Source organism: Stegostoma tigrinum, chromosome 10 (assembly GCF_030684315.1).
Source record: "Stegostoma tigrinum isolate sSteTig4 chromosome 10, sSteTig4.hap1, whole genome shotgun sequence".
NCBI classification, from domain to species: Eukaryota; Metazoa; Chordata; class Chondrichthyes; order Orectolobiformes; family Stegostomatidae; genus Stegostoma; species Stegostoma tigrinum.
In genome coordinates, this window is record NC_081363.1 from 40,775,760 (window position 1) to 40,792,014 (window position 16,255).

The following is a 16,255-nucleotide window of genomic DNA, read 5'->3' on the forward strand; positions in this document are numbered from 1 at the left end:
TGACTTTTAGGGGCTAGACCCTTCTTCAGAAATGGGAGAGGGGAAGGGGATTCTGAAATAAATAGGGAGAGAGTGGGGGAGGTGGATAGAAGATGGATAAAGGAGAAGGTAGGTGGAGAGGAGACAGAAAGGTCAAAGAGGCAGGAATGGAGCCAGTAAAGGTGAGTGTAGGCGGGGAGGTAGGGAGGGGATAGGTCAGTCCAGGAAGGACGGACAGGTCGAGGGGGGCGGGGTGAGGTTAGTAGTTAGGAGGAGGGGATAGGTGGGAGGAAGGACAGGTTAGGGAGCCAGGGACAAGCTGGGCTGGTTTTAGGATGCGGTTGGGGGAGGGGAGATTTTGAAGCTTGAAAAGTCCACATTGATACCATTGGGCTGCAGGTTTCCCAAGAGGAATATGAGGTGCTGTTCCTGCAACCTTTGGGCAGCATTGTCGTGGCAATGCATGCAGCCCAGGATGGACATGTCGTCTAAGGAATGGGAGGGGCAGTTGAAATGGTTCGCGACTGGGAGGTGCAGTTGTTTAGTCCGACCCGAGAATTGGTGTTCCTCCCACCCACCTTCCTCCAAAAATGCCATCCCCTATTCCAATTCCTTCGCCTCCACCCCAACTGCTCCCAGGATGAGGTGTTCCCACTCCCACACATCTCAGAGGTCCTCGTTTTTCAAGGACCACACCTCCCCCAACTTCAGTGGTCAAGAATGCCCTCGACCGTGTCTCCCGTGTTTGCTGCAACTCATCCCTCACCACAATAACAACCAAAACAGAATCACCCCCGTCCTCACGTACCACCCCATCAACCTGCAGATCCAATGCATCATCTTCTGACACTTCCACTATCTGCAATCCGACCCCATCACCAAAGACATTTTTCCCTCCCCACCCTTATCTGCTTTCCAGAGGGAACACTCTCTCCATGACTCCCCTGTCCGCTCTACACTCAGCACTTTTCCCTGCAACCACAGGAAGTGCTACATCTGCCCATACACCTCCTCCCCTCAACCCCACCCCAGGCCACAAGAAGACCTTCCACTTCAAGCAGATGTTCACCTGCACATCTGCTAATGTGGTATACTGCATCCGCTGTTCCAGATGAGGCCTACCCTACATTGGGGAAACCAAGTGGAGGCTTGGGGACCACTTTGTCGAACACATACGTTCGGTTCACACTATACAACTGCACGTCCCAGTCATGAACCATTTCAACTCCCCCCTCCCATTCCTTAGATGACATGTCCATCCTGGGCCTCCTGCAGTGCTACAACGATGCCACCCGAAGGTAGCAGGAACAGCAACGCATATTCCGCTTGGGAACCCTGCAGCCCAAAGGTATCAATGTGGACTTTACAAGCTTCAAAATCTCCCCTCCCCTAACTGCCTTCCAAAACCAGCCGCTTGTCCCCACCTCCCTGGACTGACCTATCCCCTCCCTAAATCCCCACCCAGATTCACCTTTACTGACTCCATCCTCGCCTCTGATCTGTTTGTATCCTCTCCACTTATCTTCTCCTTTATCCATTTTTTATCTGCCTCCCCCCTCTCTCCCTATTTATTTCAGAATCCCATTCCCAGTTTCCATTTCTGAAGGAGGGTCTAGGCCCAAAACGTCAACATCTCTGATGCTGCTTGGCCTACTGTGTTCATCCAGCTGTACACCTTGTTATCTCAGATAAATAACTGAGAATGGTCAATGATTGATTCAAGCATGTTGTAAACTTATTTACATTCCCCTCAGGTGATGATGTTGTGGATATTTCGAATAGCACTACTGGAAACAGTAAAAGTATAGTGAACTGTAAAATAAGCTTTCAGGATGCAAGACTAGATATGCAGAAAATTTTCAAAATTACTTGAATTATCTGTTTGACAACACGCAAAATTTTGATAGAGGGAGAGACAGACAGACAAGCTGGGATTTAAAAGACAAAGTGGAGGGTTGAGATAAGGCTGAAAGAAGATTTGCACAGCTTTGTTATGATTGCAATTAATGGTAATACTGGATAAGTCAAATCTCAGAGTGAGACCTGATTCAACAAACCAGAAGTTTTACTTTTTCTTTTGATCACCATGGAGATCAGTGAGCAAATTAGCACAAGGCTGCCAATGTACTTTTAACAAAAGAACAATGTTTATTACACACAAGAAAAAGTACAAACTGTTAATTTATCCAGTCTCATTACGAACATCAAAGATTCGTAAGTTTGCGGATGATACGAAGGTGGGTTGCGTTGTGGATAGTGCGGAGGGCTGTTCTAGGTTACAAAGGGGCATTGATAGGATGCAGAGCTGGGCTGAGAAGCGGCAGATGAAAAGTGTTATGTGATCCATTATGGAAGGACAAATTTGAAAGCAGAATACAGGATTAACGGAAAGATTCTTTGCAGTATGGAGGAGCACAGGGATCTTGGGGTCCACGTCCACAGTTCCCTGAAAGCTACCACCCAGGCAGCTTTATCTTTCTCGCTCTCTCTTTCCCTCTGTTAAGAAGGCATATGGTGTGTTAGCTTTCATTAATAGAGGGACTAAGTTCAAGAGCCGTGAAGTTATGATCCAGCTATACAAAACACTGGTTCAGCCACATCTGGAGTATTTAGTATAGTTCTGGTTGCCTCGTTGCAGGAAAGACGCGGAAGTGTTGGAAAAGATGCTGAGGAGATTTACCAGGATGTTGTGTTGAATGGAGGGAAGGTCTTACGAGGAAAGGTTGAGAGAGCTAGGGCTTTTATCTTTAAAACGAAGGATGAGAGGTGGCTTGATAGAGGTGCACAAAATGATCAGAGGCATATATACAGTGGACAGCCAGAGACATTTTCCTAGGGTGCAGGCAGCTATTATGAGGGGGCATAGTTTTAAAGCGAGTGGAGGTAGACATATGGGAGACGCCAGAGATAGGTTCTTTACTCAGAGTGGTAGGGGCGTGGAATGCATTGTTGGAAGGGGTAGTGGAGTCGGCCTCATTAGGGGCATTTAAACGGCTATTAGATAGGAACATGGACGATAGTATAAGATAGGGTGGAGGTTAGATAGACCTTAGGGTTAGGGTAAACATTCGGCACAACATCGAGAGCCGAAAGGCCTGTACTGTTCTAGGTTCTATTAAGCCCTTGCCTCCCAACAATTTTACGGATACCCAAACCACAATGAAGAGTCATCCGTCTCCACATTGACGTTCCTTGCTCAATTGACAAAGTTATAGTTGGTTCATTTCTGACAAATTTCCACATTTTGTGGACGCTATTATCTTTAATGTCTACTCCCAAAATCTTTGAGCAAGTTGCTACATCATCTCACTTAGTACTTAATATGGGTTTCTTAATTTCATGTCGTACAGGAAGACCTCTTATCAAACTGTCAACACTCCCCCAGCCATGTGTTTCTGAATTTTTCTTTAAAGCAAGTCAGGACTTCTCCCCATCTGTTTTAGTTTAGCAGTCTGCTGTGTTGGAGTATTTCTCTGAAAGCTTTTCAGTCTCTTGCTTGGATTTGTAGAGCTCAAGTCAGCAAACAATTCGCAATTGTCTCTGAGATGTTTGCTCATCATTTTGATAAAAACCACACTATTTCTTGGAAATGCAGACTTTAGCTCACTACTCAAATTGAGTGACATTCTTGTTTTAAAAAAAAGCCCAGTTCAGACTTGAATGGAAAACATAGTACCAATTACTATCACTCGAGAAAAAGTAGGAAACAAATGGGGCTGAAGGCCTTAGATTTTAAAGGACGCAGCCACAGAGATAGTGGATGCATTGGTAGCAATCCTCCAAGAACATAGATAATAAAATGTGAGGCTGGATGAACACAGCAGGCCAAGCAGCATCTCAGGAGCACAAAAGCTGACGTTTCGGGCCTAGACCCTTCATCAGAGAGGGGGATGGGGAGAGGGAACTGGAATAAATAGGGAGAGAGGGGGAGGCAGACCGAAGATGGAGAGTAAAGAAGATAGGTAGAGAGAGTGTAGGTCATGGGCCTCCTGCACTGCCACAATGATGCCACCCGAAGGTTGCAGGAACAGCAACTCATATTCCGCCTGGGAACCCTGCAGCCATATGGTTTCAATGTGGACTTCACCAGTTTCAAAATCTCCCCTTCCCCTACTTCATCCCTAAACCAGCCCAGTTCGTCCCCTCCCCCCACTGCACCACACAACCAGCCCAGCTCTTCCCCCCCACCCACTGCATCCCAAAACCAGTCCAACCGGTCTCTGCCTCCCTAACCGGTTCTTCCTCTCACCCATCCCTTCCTCCCACCCCAAGCCGCACCCCCAGCTACCTACTAACCTCATCCCACCTCCTTGACCTGTCCGTCTTCCCTGGACTGACCTATCCCCTCCCTACCTCCCCACCTACACTCTCTCCACCTATCTTCTTTACTCTCTATCTTCGGTCCGCCTCCCCCTCTCTCCCTATTTATTCCAGTTCCCTCTCCCCATCCCCCTCTCTGATGAAGGGTCTAGGCCCAAAACGTCAGCTTTTGTGCTCCTGAGATGCTGCTTGGCCTGCTGTGTTCATCCAGCCTCACATTTTATTATCTTGGAATTCTCCAGCATCTGCAGTTCCCATTATCTCTGATACTATTTTATCCTCCAAGAACACTTATGTTCTGGAAGATCACAGAGATTTGGAAACATCCTTCTTCAAAAAGGGAGATGAAAAAATGCACTAACTATAGACCAGCTACCTTAGCATCTATCATTGCAAAAGAACATTTTGAAATATATAAAATAATCAAGCCATGTTGGCACAACTTCATGAAAGTGAAAATATGTCAACCAAAATTTTAAGAGTTGGCATAGACAGAAAATTGGCGAACTAACAAAAGACAGAGTTGGGATATCAAGGACATTTTTCAGCATAGCAACATGTAACAAGAGTGCCGCCACAGGGATCAGGGCAGGGATCATAATTACAATATATATTAACAGTTTAATGACAGAGTGAACATACTCGCTAACTTTGTGGATGACTCAAAGGAAGCTAAGTGGTGGAGATGACACAAAGTTGACAGAGGCATACATACAGGTTCGAGTGAGTGAGTAAAAGCTTGGCAGATGGAATGTTGAGTCAGAAAATGACAGGACAAGCACTTTACACAGGAATAATAGAAGAGTGAAATATTATTTCAATGGAGAAAGATATCAAAAAGCTGCAGTATAAGGGGATTTGGGGTCCTCATAAATGAATCACATCTAATTTCAGTTGGTAATAGTGGAGCTACTTAAAGACTGGTATTTATTTCAAATAAAATGGAATATTTTAAATATAATGTAAAACAATGTAAGACACTAGTGAGATCACACCTGTAAACAGTTTTTGTTCCTTTATCCAAGGTAAGATAAACTTACATCGGTGGCAATCCAGAGAAAAGTCACTCAGTAGATTCTGGGTACGGAGGGATGGATACAAGTGCAGGTTTCTCTGGCTGTAATTATGAAAGGCAATTGGTGAGGCCATACTTAGAAAAGTGTGTGCAGTTTCGATCTCCTCATCTGAGGAAGGATGTTGTCGCTCCAGAAGGAGGACAGCAAACATTTACTAAACTGATTCCTGGGATGGCGGGACTGACATACGAAGGGAGGCTGGACTTGTTATGACTATATTCACTAGTGTTCAGACAAATGAGTGGCGGTTGTGGGGGGGCGCTGGTGCAGAGGGTCACAGGTGCAAGGATGTGGGTTAAACCATTTAGAACTGAGATAAGGAGAAATTTGTTCACGCACGGAGTAGTAAGCCTGTGTAATTTGCTATCACAGAAAGCACTCGAGGCCAAAACACTATAGATGAAAGTTCTCCTTGGAATCAAAGGGTATGGGTTAAGACTTGGAATAGGCTATTGAATTCCATAATCATAATGAGTAACTGAGCTGGTTTAGATGACCAAGTGGCCTATTCCTGCTCACATTTTCTACATTTCTACGGATTTTGAGGAAAATTGAGCAGGTTGGGCATGTGGTCATTACAGTTTAGAAAAATGAAGAGAGGCTTGGCTGAAGCCTTGTGGCAGAGTCTATGATTAGAGAGCATAACCTTCGGAGGGAGAAATTGGAGGAATTTCTTATTTCAAAGGGTAAAAGAGCTGTGGAATTCTTAACAACCCAGCCTTGATAGTCCTCTGCAGTTAAGTGCATCCAAGGCTGAGACAGACAGATTTTTAATCACTAAGTGGATAACAGGCTATGGGGATGAGGCAAAGTACAGTTGAGGATGACTACATCAGTCTTGATCTTATTGAATGGCGAAGCAGACTTGATGTGCTGAACAGCCGACTTCAGCTCCTACATCTTAAGGTCTTAAGTAAACTAAAATCCTTTTTTTCTCCACCTTTGGGACGAGATTTTCCAAACAATAACAAAGTATTGTGTGCTTTCATCACAATGCAGAAAAATCTCCAAATTGAAGTGCACTATTAAAGATTCTCCTGGAGTTCAAACCTTTCAGCCTGGAAAAGGTTGCAAGTAAACTCTTAGGAGCTAAATATCACTTTGGATTGAAAGACAGTGCTAAACACACTCAGTCTTTTTGGAAATTAATTCTGGTTAAAAGTTCTCTTCTATTGTTGAAAATGTAAATTGCCACCAAAAAAGCCATGTTTAATCAACATTGATGTTTGTCTTCTGTTGCAGTCAACATTCTACAGTGTGAAATCTTTGAGTCATTCATGCACCAATTAACAGAGTTCAAAATTTAATCTTTTTGAACATAGAAGTATCCAAGTGGAGCACTGCACAAACGTACAGTGTGTAGCTGAATAGAGACTTAACAGGACCGTTGTGAGCTGAAAATCTGTAACTTGAAACTGCAGCCTAATTAATTTTTTGAAGAACAAAGGGGCACAGTTTACTTGGTTATGAATTACATGATGGATTTCTGAACCGCAGATACTGGAGAATCTGAGATAACAAGGTGTAGAGCTGCTCATCCAGCTCTACACCTTGTTATCCTACATTTAGAGGGAATTGGATTAATCAGGGGGTAGCTAACATGGATCTATTAATGATAGGTCATGTTTGGCAAATTTGATCAAATCTTTTGAGGAGGTAACCAGGAGCATAGAAGTGGGTAATGTATTTGATGTTAGCTATGCGATCTGTGGCAAGGCTTTAATAAGATCCTTCACAGCAGATAGTTTTTTTTTGACCAACGAGCCCAAGTCATCCAAAGCAAAATGACATTTTGGAACCAAAACTATCTGAGCAGGATGCCGAGGGTGATGGCACAGGGGCATTCGCTTGACTCTAAGTTTGTCTTCAGTGGGTTTCCACAGGCTCGGTGTTGGCCTTGCAGATCATGGTGTATGTTAACAATTTTGACTTAAAATGTGGAGGACATGATCAAAATGTTTGCAGATGGTGCAAAAATTGCAATGACAAATAGTGGGCAGAATTATTGTAAACTGGACAATATTAATAGACAATTCAGATATGTAGGCCAGTCGTAAATGGAATACAGCCCAAAAAAATTGAGGTAATGCACATGGGGAGGACTAACAAAGCAAGGGATTACAGCATGAATGACAGGCTCCTGAAAGTATTGAAGATCAGGGGGACCTTGGCACACATATTCATAGATCCCTGAAGGTTGTACAATCGGGTGGTTCAGATGGCATATAAGAACATAAGAACTAGGAGCAGGTGTAGGCCATCTGGCCCCTCAAGCCTGCCCTGCCATTCAATAAGATCACGGTTGATCTTTTTGAGACTCAGCTCCACTTACCTGCCCGCACACCATAACCCTTAATTCGATTATGTTCAAAAATTTATCTAGCCTTGCCTTAAACACATTCAGCGAGCAAACTTCAACCACTACATTGGGCAGGAAATTCCACTGATTCATAAACTTTGGGTGAAAAAGTTCCTCCTGACCTCAGACCTACATCTGCTTCCCTTTATTTTGAGGCTATGCCCCTTAGTCCTAGAGGGTATGGGTACTTTTAAATGAAAAACACAGCGAACACACTCCATCCCCCTGCCCCCAACTCCCCAAGACACACATAACACACCCCCTCCCCACCAGACACATATAAACCTATGGGGTGAATTTGCATGTTCAGATACATCCTAACTGGTTCAAAAAGCAGAATTTATAGACATGAAACCGGTTTGATTTGAAATGAACACACAAACAGATTCTAAACAAGGCCTCACACCTAACATGTCACCTCTTCTTTACACTGATAAAACCTTTTAGTTCTCACAGGATAATGACTTGAAAGGAATTTGGGGATTTACATATCAATTAAAACCTTCCAACTGATTAAACTAACCTAAGGTGCTGTTAAATATTTAAATACATCCTCACCAGTTGTGAGACTCTGAACTTTTACTTATAAATTCTGTGTTTGATTCCACCTCTCTCACTCATACCTGGAGGAGGAGCGGGCCTCCAAAAGCTTGTGTTTTCAAATTACCTGTTGGACTATAACCTGGTGTCATGTTATTTCTGACCTTGTCCACCCCAGTCCAACACCAGCACCTCCACATCAGGCCAAGACCCCTATACCAGGGGACCGCCATGCTAGGCAGCCACTACTCCTCATTCAGGCACCCATGCCTAACTGCAAACATGGAGCCTTTGCTTAGCCTGAAAGTCCAGGTGGGGCCTGCTCCTCCATTGCAGGGAGACTCTGGGCTGGGGTGGAGTCATTCTGGCTCATCCTGTAGTTGCTGCCATTGCCCCCAGAGGCCTCCTCCATCACCCGCCACTCGCCAGACTTAAAAGAAAACAAAAAGGAAAAACAGAAAGAACTAAAGGACAAAGAAGAAAAACAGCACAATAAAGAAACCTGACAGGAGTGGATGAACTCCAGGTTCTAGAGATATAGATAGGGTGGATTGGAAAGTATTTCTTCCATTTGTAGAGAGGTCAATAACCAGGGTCAGAGATTTAAGCACATACAGATTTAATAGCTAACAGCACAGATAGGTTTTTTTAAAACCCCAAGAGGATGGTGCCAATCTAGAACTCGCCGCTTGGTTAACTAAGTCAGAAACCCTGTAACATTTAAGCCGTATTTGGAGATTCACTAATGTAGCCACACTCTAGGGCTAAACTAAGATTCAAGTAGTCAGATAGTAAGAATTGCCAATGCTGGAGTCAGAGATAACACAGTGTGGAGCTGGAGGAGCACAGCAGGCCAGGTAGCATCAGAGGAGCAGGAAAACTTGATGGAAGAGTCCTGACCCAAAGCATCAATTTTCCAGCTTGTCTGATGTTTCAAGTAGTCAGATCTTTGATCGACAGGATAGGCCAGATGGATATTTACAAAACAAAAAGGAGACTGAGTTTGAGCCTTGCATGTGAAACTAAAACCGTATAAATTAGACTGCAAATCACAAGATTGCCAACTTACAGCCATGTGCAAGACTTGGAATAAAAGTACAGAAACACTTAATTGCCAGTCAAAGATTAATTATAACAAACGTACAAATTATGCTTTCACTTTTGCACAATATTTATTTCGGGACAAATAATGGTACTGCCCAGGTCCCAGAAATTTTTCCCCATAGTAGTTTGCTGTAGTCTTCATATTTGGGATGATTGTGATTGTGATCAAAGATTAACTACTAGCTTCTCAGAAAGGCACTGTCTGAGATTAACTCCAGAGGCATAATAAGATTTAAACAGAGGCTCATTTTTCAGGCATTGTACTATTTGCAAACAAGATCTCAATTTGAAAGCACTTTCTATGGACATGTAATATTCAAAAGTCACCAGGAGAAAAATAATGAATAACAAACTCTTAAAAAGCATGAAGAATGAAATTTGTGCACCCACCTGAAATTATGGAACACTGCTATATCATCACGAAAATTTCCCACACTCTGCAGCAAATGTTAAAGTGCGTTGTATCAAACGATTCTGGGGTCTATCACAGTAATGTACTTGCGCTCAGAATTTACGCAAACACATCCCATAGGAAGGGGTGAATAGTACAGCTTCCTGCAACTAATGGAGGTAATTCAAATAAATTCAATGTTAAACACAGAGACAGACAGATTCAGGAGGATAAAGAAGGAAACATGAGCCTCCGAGTTGGAGACTACACTCTCAAACACTCCCAAAAATGTCACAGAAACACAAGGCCTCTCGCTGCATTATTTAATGTGAACAGAGTTACAGGGTGTAGGCAAGTTTGTAGAGTGCTATTACGAGTGCTAAAGCTGTAAACAGCAATACATACATAACACAGGCATACTCCAATCCTAAAACACTATTTTTAGCCACACCATAGCTAAGAATATACAGTCAAATATGCCTTTTTAGCTTGCTATATTGGCTTAGAATTTTCTCCACAAGATTTATATCATAAATAGACTGTATAAAATACTAGCAGAGATAATGGGAACTGCAGATGCTGGAGAATCCAAGACAACAAAATGTGAGGCTGGATGAACACAGCAGGCCAAGCAGCATCTCAGGAGCACAAAAGCTTTTGTGCTCCTGAGATGCTGCTTGGCCTGCTGTGTTCATCCAGCCTACATTTTGTTGTATAAAATACTAGGCTATCATTGCACCCTTAATGACTGCCATCAATCGTTACCTTAGAATCTGGTTTGCAAAGTATTTTACAGAAAGTAAGAACTGCAGATGCTGAAGTCAGAGATAATGTGTGGAGCTGGAAGAACACGCTTCAGTCAGGACCCTTCTTCAGAAAAAGGGTCCTGAACCAAAACGTCAACTTTCCTGCTCCTCTGATACCTGTATGACCTACTGTGCTCCTCCTGCTACACACTGTATACAAAGTATTCTACTTGTGCACTAAATTTGCACTATTATGAAAAATCTCACAATGCTGCCATAAGGCAAGTTAGTGAAAGCAATTCATTCTTCTGACTGCAGCCTTAAAGTTAAACTCACACCAAATGTGCAACTCTCCTTCCAATTGAGACCAAAATGAAGAGCAACTTAATTAACTTCAACAAATTGAAAAAGGGGTTTTGTTACAAAACTTCATCCTACTCCCAAATCCTTGCAAAAATGACAGATGACAAATAGTGTTATTTTGTGTAGTTAATCAAGAACAATTACGTACAAACCTCTTCCACCACTTTCGAAAAACTGCTTTTTTTGGGAACCCAGCAGTAACACTTATATCAACTTTTAAGGTCAAGTGTAACATTTAATGTTAATATGATCACTTAGAACAATTTAGATCATAAATTACTACTGAAGGACAGTGGTCTAGAACCAGAAGATTAACTGCTCTGAACAAAATCAGAGCTGAAGAAAGCTTGCACCTATGCTTTATGAACATAGTACCAATTCAATGTGAAGGTTGGAACAGGGAGAAAATAAGAGTACTGTAGTTGTAGAAAATCAAGATTTATTTAAGAAACAAAGTAAGCTGTGTATGTTACTTAAGCAAGTTTTAATTTCCTAGGTTTACACAATTTCACTCAAATAATTTGGGGCGGGACAGTGGCTTAGTGGTTCGCACTCACAGTGCCAGGGACCTGGGTTCAACTCCAGCCTTGGGTGACTGCCTGTATCGAGCCTGCACATTCTCCATGTGTCCGTGGGTTTCCTCTGTGTGCTACAGTTTATGGTCTCTGTCCAAAGATGTGCAGGTTAGGTAGGTTAGCCATGATAAATGTGGGGTTACAGGGATAGGGAAGGGGAGTGGGATGCTCTTTGGAAGGTTAGTGCAGATTTGATGGGTCAATTGGCCTCTATCTACACTGTTGGAATTCTATGACCTTCTAATTTGTTATGTTTAATTCCTCCACTAAGTCTGACTTGTTGCCCTACAAGTCTGATGTCTAGTATTGCATCTCATGAGCAGAAATTTCCAGCAATGTACAGAAAGGTAGAAGCCATTGACCCAACTATGCTTCTCCACACTTTCTGTTATGCAGCTAAAATGTCAGTTTTCAGGCCTCAAGCATTACTGACTGCAGTAGTTAGTGTATCAGAGAAGATTCCTCACTATGTCCATTAAATGTCCTCCTCCCATTCATGGTTCTGCATGTAGCCCAAACTATTCCAGCACCCTCCCCCATGCTCGTACTCTGCTCTGAACCTAATATACTCCTACTAGTTCCTCCTTCCTTCTTCCCAATTCCAACATCACTATTCCCCTTGGGCCTTACACAAGTTGACTCCAACTCCTCAAATACTTGATTTTCTCCAACCTCTACTCCGATCCCTCAACCTGTTCTCAATCCTGACTCCTATCCTATTGCCCAACCTGGTTCTCTTCTTTGCCTTCCTCCAAGTCCATCATGGTGCCATGCCTGAAGACTCCCCTCAAACCTATGATTCTTCTCTCCCTTTCCCCTCTGCCCCCTGCCAGTCAAGCACCCCTCCCAACTCCTCTATCTCCCTCAACTCCTCTCATATTGCCCTGTGCATAACGTCCATTCTCTCAAATATCTGCCCATCTCTGTGACTAATCTCACCTTTAGAACTCAGTGACTCTCCTCCCTTTCCCCACTTCAACCTGATTCACCTCACTGTCCCAGCCCTGAAGCTTAATTCTCTCCCCCCCCATCCCCGCCCATACCAAAACCTGTATGTGAGCCCTCTTCGAAGACAACTGTTAAATTAAATGAGACATAGCAAGAACTGCTGATGCTGGAGTCAGATAACGAAGTGTGGAGCTGGAAGAACTCAGCAGGCCAGGAGGCAGAGGCGTAGGAAAGTTGACTTTTCAGATCAGGACCCATTAAATTAAATGGACAATTTTTAGTCTGAACTGAATCTTAAAAAGGGATTCCAAACTAGACCAGAAGACTCTCACTGTTGCTTATAAAGATTCCAATGAACTGTTCTGTGGATAGACCCTTTCAAGTGTGCTCAGTCAAAATCAACACTAGCTTCATGTATTTGCAAATAACATTTTGACTTCATTATTGGCAAGAACAAAAAAAAGTGGCAGGTAATCCAGCCAGCACCTGGTTAAGTATCACATTTCAAATACCTCATACTAGTACAGGTGCATCCTGTGAATCCTTGTGCTCTCAATCATTTCAAATTCAAGATCATCAGGAACTAATTTTGCTCATCAGTACAAAGAAAGTGAGAAGTATACTAACCCCCTCAAAACAGAAGTTGGAAAAATCCACTGAAAAGAAAAAAAAACGTTTAATTTAGAGTTCCTGAACTTTCTGTGTGCCATAGCTTCCTGATTTGAAAATACATCTGCTTGAAAAATCTTTATGCTCTCCCAGCACATTGATCAATCATGTCAGAGAGGATCAGCAGATAGTGCAGCTGCTGAATCACTGGACATTAATTTGGCCATGTAGTTGTGTTCTAATCCTTGATTTGCATTCATCTTTTGCATCAAACAAGGCAGCAATCTATGACGGGCACCATCTATGGAACAGTTAGTTCCAACTAAGAAGTATTTCCAGCAATAACAGATGGTTAATTGCAAAAGTTTTGATCGGACAATTCCTAAGCCACTCAAAGGGTGTTTAAGGGATACAAAGGTGAAGCAAGGCAAAGAAGACTCCATTTAACATTGCTATTTTTTAGGTGCAGCAACTGAATTACATTTCGAAGATCCAGCGAGGAGTTGAGCAATTGGATGGCCTTGTTATCAGAACCTAGGAGATTTCAGAAATTACTATGCAGCTAAGTACTAAGAGTTTTTAAAAAAATTATTCTTGGGGCGTGGGCATCTCTGGCTGGCCAGCGTTTATTGCCCATCCCTAGTTGTCCTTGAGAAGGTGGCGGTGAACTGCCTTCTTGAATCACTACAGTCCACACGTTGTAGGTTGAACCACAATGTCCTTACGGAGAGAATTCCAGGATTTTGACCCAGCAACAGTGCAGGAACTGCAACATATTTCCAAGTCAGGATGGTGAGTGGCTTAGACGGGGACTCTCAGATGGTGTTGTCACTTATCTGTCCTTCTAGATGGAAAGTGCAGTCTAAGGATCTTTGCCAAATTTCTGCAGTGCATCTTGTAGACAGTAGCCACAGAATGTACTGTGTGCCAAGGGGTGGGTGCTCGTGAACACGGTGCCAATCAAGTGGGCCACTTTGTCCTGATGATGTCAAGCTTCGAGTGTTGTTAAAGTTGCAATCATCCAGGCAAGTGGGGAGTATTCCATCACATTGCTGACTTGTGACTTGCAGATTGCAGAGGGGTTTGGTGGATAGTGGATGGGGGGGGTACTCACCACATTATTCCTAGCATCTGACCTTGCTCTTGTAGTCACTGTGTTTATGTTGCGATTCCGTTCAAAGGTAACCCACAGGATGTTGATGGTGGGAGAGCCAGTAATAGTAACACCAATTAATGTCAAAGGGTGGTGATTAGATTGTCTCTTACTGGAGATGGTCATTACCTGTCATTTGAGTAGTGTAAATGTTACTTGCCATTTGCCAGGCCAAGCCTGGAAACTGTCCACATCATGTTGCATTTGAACATAGACACAAATTGCTGACATTTATGCAATCATCTGTAAACATCCCCACTTCTGACCTTATAATTGAGGGAAATTCTTGGTGAAGCAGCCGAAGCTGGTTGGGTCTAGGATGCTATACCAGGAACTTATGCGGAGTGATCTTTGAACTGGATGACTGCCCTCCAGCAATCAAGACCATCTACTTGTGTGCCAGGTATGACTCCAATCAGAGAGTTGGCCCCCTGATTCCCATTGATTCCAGTTTTGTTAGGGGTCCTTGATGCCATACTCTGTCAAATACAACTTTGATGTCAAGGGCTGTCACTCTCACCTCACTGCTGGAATCAGCTCTTTTGTCCATGTTTGAACCCAGACTGTAATGAGGCCAGGAGCTGAGTGGCCCTGGCAGAACTCAAACTTGGTGTCACTATGCAGGTGCTGCCTGATAGCTTAGATAATGACACCTTCCATCACTTCACTGATGAAGGTAATTGACCAAGTTGGATTCATGCTGCTTTTTGTGTACAAGGAATACCTGGGTAATTTTCCATAGGTATGAGGTAAATGCCAGGTTCCAGTATCACGTTGTAACCATATTGAAGAGCTTGGCAAAGGGAGCAACAAGTCTTCAGTACTATTGCCAGAATGTTGTCAGGTCCCAGCATCCAGTACCTCCAGTCATTTCTTGATGTCAGATGGAGTAAACTGAATTGACTGGAGGCTGGAATCTGCAATGCTTGGGACCACTGGAGGAGGCCTCAATGGATCAACCACGAGGCACTTCTGGCTGAAGACTGCTGTGAACACTACAACCTTCTCTTTTGCACTGATATGTTGTGCGCTTCTATCATTGAGGATGGGGATCTGTGGAGCTGCCTCCTCTAGGCATTGTTTAATTGTCCATCACCACGTACAATCACATGCAGGAGTGCAGAGCTCGTATCTGATCCATTGGTTTAGTTATTGCATAGCTTTCTCTATCACTTGTTACATATGCTGTTGGTATGCAAGTAGTCCTGTTTAGTAGCTTTACCAGGTTGACACCTCATTTTTTGATATGTCTGGCGTTGCTCCTGGCATGCCTTCCTGCACTCTCCATTGAACCAAGGCTGATCCCCTGGATTGATGATAATGGATGAGTGGGGGATATGCCAGACCATGAAGTTGCAGATGTGGCTGGAGTACAATTCTGCTGCTTTAATTGGCCCACAGCACCTCATGGATGCCCAGTCTTGAATTGCTAGACTGCTCAAAGTCTGTTCAGTTTAGCACGGTGGAAGGACAACACCATAATAGGGAACTAATTCTCAATGTAAGGGCATCTCTACAAGCACTGTACAGTAGTCACTGTTACCAATCCAGTCACAGACTGATGCATCTGCAGCTGGCAAATTGGTAATGATGAGGTCAAGAGTGCTTTTTCCTCTTGTTGGTTCCCTCACTACTTACTGAGACTCAGTCCAGCAGGTATGTCATTTAGGACCTGACCAGTTCAATCTGTAGTGCTGCTACTGAGCCACTCTTGGTGGTAGACACGGAAATCCTCCAAACAGAGTCCATTTTGCCCCCTTAGTGCTTCCTCCATGTCAGGAGTCAGATGTCCTGGGGAGCTAAGGAAAGGTTGCTTGCTCTCTGTCCAGGCAAGCTGGGAGAGGACCAGGAGAAAAGTTAATACTTCACAGGAATGGGGTTAAAAAAGGTCCACAAGCAGCAGCATTTCTTCCTCTCGGGGCAACTGCAGAGAAATCTGTGGAATTGACTTTGTTTGCATTTGCCACGTGACATGTGGGGTGTTTGATCAGCCAAATTTTCTTATTTACCTCGTTAACTTGATATGAGAAACAAGTTGCATATGTCTTACTACTTTAAATGCTGGCAAAGTGAAGCTCATTCTTGTTCAATA

General features: G+C 43.4%; 1 protein-coding gene across 4 annotated transcripts in view; it reads right to left on the bottom strand.

The window, feature by feature from the left end:
- Positions 1-16,255, bottom strand: part of ppp1r13bb (protein phosphatase 1, regulatory subunit 13Bb) — a 105,408-nt gene that overhangs the window by 78,755 nt on the left and 10,398 nt on the right. The window contains exon 2 of one of the 4 annotated variants that reach the window (XM_048537610.2): positions 9,769-9,939. The exons of the other annotated variants lie outside the window; for them this stretch is intronic. The gene's annotated coding sequence lies outside the window, so the exon portion shown is untranslated. The remainder of the gene's footprint in view (positions 1-9,768; positions 9,940-16,255) is intronic. 4 annotated transcript variants of the gene reach the window in all.